Source organism: Oxyura jamaicensis, chromosome 2 (genome assembly GCF_011077185.1).
Source record: "Oxyura jamaicensis isolate SHBP4307 breed ruddy duck chromosome 2, BPBGC_Ojam_1.0, whole genome shotgun sequence".
NCBI classification, from domain to species: Eukaryota; Metazoa; Chordata; class Aves; order Anseriformes; family Anatidae; genus Oxyura; species Oxyura jamaicensis.
The window spans coordinates 133,174,196-133,182,211 of record NC_048894.1 but is presented as its reverse complement, the minus strand read 5'-3'; positions in this window follow the sequence as shown (position 1 = coordinate 133,182,211).

Genomic DNA, 8,016 nt, shown 5'->3' with positions numbered 1-8,016 from the left:
GTAACTTAAGAGGTTAAAAAAAAAAATAATAATAAAAAGCTGGCTATAATGTTAGATCAATGAATCATACTCTTTTTTTTTTTTCCCCTCTGTTAACCTGTACTTTGTTTCCTAGCTCATGCTTCTCCTTTTTCTTCTCATTCATTTTGAGTGGAAGGGAAGATATATGGACAGCATAACTTCTCTTTGTGCTATTGTCTTGATGCAGACAGAGTATTTGCTACTGTTTCCTTTTGCAGAGTAAACCACTGTAGTTATTTCTATAAAAATATAAAACATTGTTATTACATTTCAACCAGTTTTTTGGTACAGAAAAGTCATGATCTTTAAACACATAAAAAAAGGTAATATAGAAATCAAAGGGACTCTGATCTGTTCCAGTTCTTGGTAACTTGTGGAGCATGCTTGTTTGCAGACAGTCCTTGTCTTCTGTGCCAGATTACATCTCAGTCCATTAAACTTTTCTCTAAGCTTTAAACTTAAAGAATCCTGTCCTGTCCTTCCTGAAGGAGTTCAAGGTTTGTTTTTAATCACTAGTTTATTTTGTTGACTTTTAATGGTCTCTTCTGTGATGTATTATTTTGTGTTGGGTAGGGGAATTGACTTTCTGAACTTGCAGTGAAGGGCTATTTTTTAATTCTCCTTCTTACCAAAGAGTTTTATATAAACTGATTAAAAACTGTTCAGACCTTAAAAACCCGATTTTCTAATTATGAACCCACTATGAGCATCTAAATGGTTTTGTTTGAATCCCTCATTGATGGTGATATATCTCACTTTAAAAATAAAGACTAGAGGATAGCATTTCTGAAAGTGTTTTTTGACTATCAGGAGATCTTTGACATCAGTAGCATGTTGAAAGGAGATAAAGGTTTCAAATCAGCCAGATAAGAAATTCATTTTGAAGTGCTTAGAGAAGGTGCTGAAACAACCTTGGAGCCATTATTGTTGGAAGCTGGGTGATCAGCAATATTTACTGTCTTCTGGTCTTTCAAACAGTGTATGCCTTCACAAACACAGGGAAAGACAAGGCAGCAGCTTAATATCAAATGTTAGAAACTAACTATATGGACTTGAAAAAAATAAACATGTGAGTAGCAGCAAAGATGACTTGTCGTGTTAGATCAAGCTAACTGCCTTTCAAGGCAGGGCAAAAATGCTGCACTGAATGCCACATGCCCTCTAATCATCAGCAAGGCTTCTATAAAATACTGGTGAAATGTTCTTCTAAGCCAGTTTGTGAAATACAGCAGTAATGTTGTTCAAAATTATCAAACTGGGGAGAGGTAGTTGCCACGTATTTGCCACTTAGAAATACTTAATGCTCTTGTATAGTTTGTGTGTTCTTTACACCATGTGTTTCATTCATGATAAAAAGCCAATACAAACTGAGAGCAAGCTGACCAGCTGGATTCAAAGTCAAATTCTTAAATTGAGGCAAAAGTACAAATAAATAAAATCCATTGCAAAATTCCATAGCAAGGAAGGAATGCTTTCTAAAATGCCTTCACCAGCATGACAGTGGGGTGAGAGCACTGAGTAGGTGATGAAACATATTTCTGCTTCTCTGCTGTATTACAAAAGCCTTGGCTCAATTGCTCTCTCCAGTTTGGGATGACGCGGTTCAAGTAAGATAACAATTAATTGCTTCTCATATAGAAAACTGAAAAGGATAACTGGAGATATCGGTCTTCTCAGCCGACTCATATTTTTGACAAGGGAACATTCAAATAAAGACAAGGCCGCAACACACAACCAGGGGATAAAAAGTGGAAAAAAAGTGACATAAATTGCAAAGGGAATTTAAGTTAGACTGGAACCTTAGGCAAAACATTCTTACAGTAAGAAAAGTTAAAACGCTGTTGTGAGGCAGCCATGAAGTAATAACAGTGCCCATTAGGAATGGGATCAATGTGCTTAATTGGACCAGGAGTGGGAAAGTCACACCTCTCTTAGCCTTGTTCCCCGTCATATTGGTTCCAAGCTTCTGATGTCTGAACTACTGACTGTAAGTTTTGGAGCAATTATTAGATTAATTTCTAGATGGATTAAAGATTACTAGGGTTTTTTATTTAAAAAAAAAAAACAAAAAAAAACACTGCCCTAGGCCATCATGAAAACAAAGCACTTTTGACCAACACCTTCAGATCTGGAACCAAGTTCCAGAAGACTGGATTGATGCAGTGCTTTCCTTGCTATGTATCAACCTGTACAGTCTTTTCCTCTGTGAAGGTCTCTTTATTGTATTATTGCCCTAACACTGAAAAAGTATTTTCCCCTTAGATCATATCAGGAATTAAATAAAAAGCAATAAAGCCCAAACTCTATTTTTTTAATGCGTGAAAACTTTCTTTCCCAGGGTTGTTGACAGTCACTGAGGATTTCATTTTCTGATTTATGCAAGTGAAAATGGGGAGATAAGAGAATGACAAGTAATGACTGTTTGACTTGCATTAACATTTTTTTTCTTTTTTTTTCCCCCAAAAAATATGAAACATCAAATTTACTTTGCTGGTTTGCATTTTTGGCCACAAAATTAGAGATTGATGTTATTTGCTCATTAGTACTCTGTCATAACATCTAAAATCTTTTCTTACTTCAAGCATAGAAGGATTAGTGTGTGCAAAACAAGAGCTTCACAGAAGAGAGCCACAGCTCCGTGCCTGTTCTGGAGGGCAGGCCAGTGAAGGGCTGTTTGCCTTGTGGCCCAGGTAATCAAGTGTCATCAGCTGGGCGATAGCACAGCTCAGGGGCTGCAGTGGGGTGCCAATGGGGACTACAAAGGGTAATGCTGTAGGAAAGAAAATGTGAGTGTATTGAAAGCAAACTCAATCAGTTCACTCACCTGTGGAGCAAGTTGTTTGCTTTTCTGAGATTTCAAGTATTTCAGTTAACATAGCCTGTCTTCATGGTTATTTTCTTTGTGTGACTTTGGTTTGTAATGGCAGTGTCAAAGGTTTCTTTTCTTCCCCCCCCCCCCAAAAAAAAATAAAAAAAATAAGTCTTGAAATGAGAACTGCTTTTCTCTTGGCAATAGAAAACTGTAATCATGGCATTTGGTATAATGCATTACTTTTCAAAGCTGGATGCTCATTGAGCCTTCTCAATACCAAAGTTTCTTTTCTTTCTAATAAAGCTAAAAACACATTTGTCTTAGCCAGGTCAGATTAAACTGTCCTCATTCCTTCGCCCTTCACTGGTGTCTGTCTCCGTACCGTGTTTCAGCAGCAGTGCTGTACTGTCAGAGGGTTGTCAGCGATTGCACTTTAAGAACATCGGAGGAAAAAGCTTAGTAGAAAATAACTTGAAAACCACCTCGATTCAGATTACTTTCAGTGATTTTGTTGGTGCGGTTGACGTGCAGCTGATTGCTTGAAGATGAAGGAACAAAAGGCTGGAGGTCACGAAGGAGAGGGGAGAGAGGAACTTAATCCAATTGAAATTACTTGCAAGATTTTGTTATGGTTATTGGAGCCACCACGAAAGAATATCTAGACTCAATTCCTCACAGCTTTTATCACAAAGGGGCTTTTCTGGGGGAATAATGAAGCTATTTGTTGGCCTGATTAGCTCGCAGCTTGTCGTGTTACACTTCACTGGAAGCTAGAAAGGTCTGCTAGGGAGGTATCCCTCTGTCACTGTCTGCTTTTTATTCATCTGTAGGCATTCTCTGTTGGCTGCTTCTGGGAAAAAAGTACGTTTGGGCTAAACGGTTCCTTGATCTGGGCCTGTATAGCTGTTTTTATGGTTCCTTTTTAACAGATTATTAGCAAGAAGTGCATTCAGCTAAATCTCATGAAGAAACATAACAGCTCTGACAGCGTAATGGGTTGGAAATTGCTGATCTGGATGATGGATCAGATGTTGTTGCAATGATTTAGTAAAATGATTGTCCAGTGGCTTTATTAAGAACGCTAACTATAAACAATGGCTAAAAGACAAAACTGCATGAGAAGCATGGGTTCATAAGGACAGTTGCATATTATGGTTTTATTCAATGAAAGTGCATCTCTTTATGGAGAAACAACAATTTATTTCAGAATAAATATAATAACAACTCTTTGTATAGCTTTCTATCAATTTATAATGAAATGATTGATGTTCCAGTTTGCTTAACATTGAGTATGTTTCTTAATGTTAAAAAAAACAAACAAACTGGGGGAGGGACAGAGGGCTGGGGTTAGAAAAACAACTCAGAGGGCATGCTCTTTATTTCCCTTGGAATATTATTTACGAGGAAAAATGATGTGGCTGATGGATTTTCAAGACTGACTTGAGTAGAAGCTTTGTGAGAAATAACTTGCTCTTAGGCTCAGGGGTTCTGGCCTGAAGACATGCAGCACATTACCTTCGTAGCAAGGCCAGGCTGAATTTCTAGTATTTCCAAAGCAACATCTTTAAATTTTCTCTGGTATTTAATGAAGTCTCTTATATGCTCTTAGACACTTAACGTCCTTCTAGCTATGTTTTCAAGCCTTTATTAAGGAAATTAATGTAGTTACCTAAATAGAAAATAAGCAGAGAATTTGATTTTATGCTCTTTGCCCCCCAGATTTTCCTATTTAATATTATTTTGAGTTCTTATTGTTTTTGTAATAAGATTTTCATGGTTTTCTTTTTGTATCATTTACAATTTTATATCTGTAACTGATACTACTGTATGTAAAACCTGCCAGTCTCAACCTCTTGAAATACTTCGAATTTTTGTCTAATTAAGGGATGCCCTTATTCAAAGACATAAAAACATGAAGCACCTTGAAGGAACGAATCTCAAATACAATTTCTATTGAATATCAATCTGAAAGGTATCGTGCATCTCCTGAGAAGCTCTCTCTGCAAGCTTGGAGCCTCTTACCCTGAGCAAGGCACCCCAAACGTCCCCCAGGTGAGCCAAGAGAGACCATCCAGGTTTTCCAGAGGGGTCTGAGTCAGTGTTTCATTGGAAATGCAATCACCTTAGGAATCTGCCCTTCAGAAATCTGAGTTTGCTAAACTGGCATTCTCTGAATTTTTTCCACATCAAAAAATTACTCAGCCAGCACTAATCTGTGCTGAAGAGGGCTGTAAGAGCCTGTAGTGCTGATTATAGTTTGTGTACCTTTGTTATTTAGGAGGCAGAAAATGGTCCTGCACCCTTTAACACAAATGCACACTATTGTTATTTTGATGGGAAGGCCAGTGAACTGGAAAGTGTGCTTTACAAAATTGTATTTAACTTTTTCTTTCTCTAAGATTTACCTGTCTTTTATTTCTGATTTGATGCTTGTAATGTCAAACGTTAACCTTTGAGATTAAGAAAAATAAAATCCATCACAGGTGTCTGTCTCGGGCATACATTCTGTGCAGTTTCAGTTTAAATAGTGCAGGTTTTTCCAGGGATGTGAGCAGGGAAAAACCTGTTTGTTTATGCTTAAATAAAACGATGGAGCCAGAAAATTCCAGCTATCCCTACCTGGTATGTTGAAACACTTTCACAAGATTAGTTGGCATTCTGTCCAGCATGTTTTCAACTCTCCTGAGATCGTGTGCTGAAATATGGCCGAGTTACAAGACTCAGAAAATTTTCCCCTGTGTGTTCTCAGTAGATGCTTGTTAGGAGATGTCAGCTGCAATCTCAGGAAATGCGTTTTATACTGGACAACTCCTGCTTCCTCCGAATTGGTCAAATCAGTACCTTCATTCCAGAGATACAAGACATACAGAAGGCTTTCTGTAACTCCTCCTCCTCCCATACCTGAGAGGAGAAAAATATTGCCTCCTCCGGTGCTGTGGACTATTTCGTTGGCAACAAGAAGGAAGAAAGGAAGTAACAAGGAGAGTCGGAATGAAGAAGTACCCTGCATGAGGACAGTGATACAAAAGCAGATTCAGGAAGCACGGTTTGTGAGAGTCAGGCCAAGGAATAGGAACAGAGAAAATGACACTATGGAAAATGAGGAAGAAATACTTGATAATTTGTTGATAACATTAATTTCTGCTTAAGCCAAGCCTTATGCAGACTTCTCCTTTTCTGTGTGTGGTATGCCTTTTGCCATAGCATCTAGTCTGTGGAGGGTTGCAGCATCCCTGAGAAGCTGTAGTACTCCAAATCCCTATCCACCCGACTTCAAAGCCAAGGATGAGGATGGAGAGACCCTGGGCTACAAGCTGGGCTTAAATCTTTGCAACTGCCATTGTCAGCATCAATCTAGCCGGCATCAGCTAACAGGAGCTGGAACGCCTGAAGCAAGAGCCCTCCTTGAGATTTAAGTGTACTCATGATCCCCACAAGTTCCCTCCATCAGCACCGTGTTATGTGACCAAGGGACTTTGGAATTCCTGGCAGAAATGCTCTGAGCTTGACAGTGCCTGAGGACCTCCCATGTGTCCCCGGAAAGAGGGGAGCCAATATAAATTTTGGAGTTAAACCTATCACCCAAGGGCCAAAACAACTGAGGAACAAGAGCTACAAAGGCAATCTTAATTTGCATTTCTTAAATTATAAATGAGTAAATGCCACTTCACAAAGCCATTCTATGCAATGTTATATTTAGATTGTCTAAACTGGACACTTAGAGCTAAGCAAAATTGTTAAAAATGCATGCATGGTAAATGAAAAATCAAAGCGTGCTATGAAATGGCTTAGATTTTGCCCAGAGATCTGGCTCACACCAAAAAAACCCACAACCCATAGGGTTCTCATCACGGCAATGCATTAATCTCAGTCCTAAGTTTCAGTGCTGTCAGCCTTCTTCACTAGCCCCAGTAAGGTTAATGAAGCATTCACCTTGTAAGCATCATTGTGTATGTACTGCCTTACATAGGGCTAGCACGAGAACTCTCCCCAAATCCATTGATTTTATTCTGATTAGAAAAACATTAAAGTGGTTTCATTTACATATTGCTGAACAAAGCAGATGCTGCAGGTTTCCTGAAAAAATCACGAGAATCTGCATTTCTATTCAAAATACTTCCAGTTTTGTTTAAAATGCCTTGTCACCAGTAATGGAACTGGTATACTTTAGGTTTCACTGACTGGTAGGCTTTCAGCAAATCAACATGTTTTGTGACTGTTAGCAAACAGAAGACACAAACATTACATATGGGCTTTTCTTCCCAATTAGAAAAAAATATAATGTGGCAGCTGCCATTTATAGTAAAGCCTCAGATGTACAAGCACACTGATTTATTTTGAAAAGGCAGAAATGGCCCAGTCATAAGACACGACATAGTTCTGGTATTGTGCTTATAGGAGGAAGCTTAACAAGAATGCTTTTACCACGTCACCAAAGTAAAAAAGAATAACTTTTTTTCTTCATCTTTGTTTTAAAGTGAAATAGTGAAATGCAGAAAATGTAACTGTCAAGTACATTGCCATTTTAAAACTGATTTCTTAAAACAACAACAAAAAAATACTGTGCAGCCCCTTCTGTTTCAAGTTACAGTACAAATGGTCTGGAGCTAAAGCAGAAGTTCATGCAATTTAGTGCAATTGGCTTAAGAAAAATTTATATATATATTTAAAGAGATCCAAACTGAAAGCTTGGCATATATCTCATTTTGGGAGGGAACAAATGAAAGCTTTCTAATCCATAGTTTTCCACCTGACGGATTATAGAAAGAATATTTCCACCTCTAATTCAGGCTTTGTCAAGTGAACTGCTGCAATTCCCTGTGCTTTCGGTGTTAGGAAGACAGAGCAGTTTAGGAGTGGAGAATTCTTAAGTCCTGCTTCACTGGCTGTGGATAAAGCAGTGCTGCTGTCACGCACAGACCTAAGAGTGGTGCTGCGGTGTGTGTGCCACTGCCCGTTCCTAAGCCAAAGAGCGCGGCTGCCCCATAGCCAGCCAGCAGTGCGGTGATAAGAGCAGGAACATCAGCCCTGACAGCCAACACATTACCACAGAGCAGTCTGTAATCCTGTTATGCCCAACATAGCTCGTATTTTTTAATGCAGCAGTGAGTGTATTGGACTGTTGCTAAAGCTGATTTGATTTCTGAGAGCAGGCAATGGAAGAAGATGATAAAACTTACAAT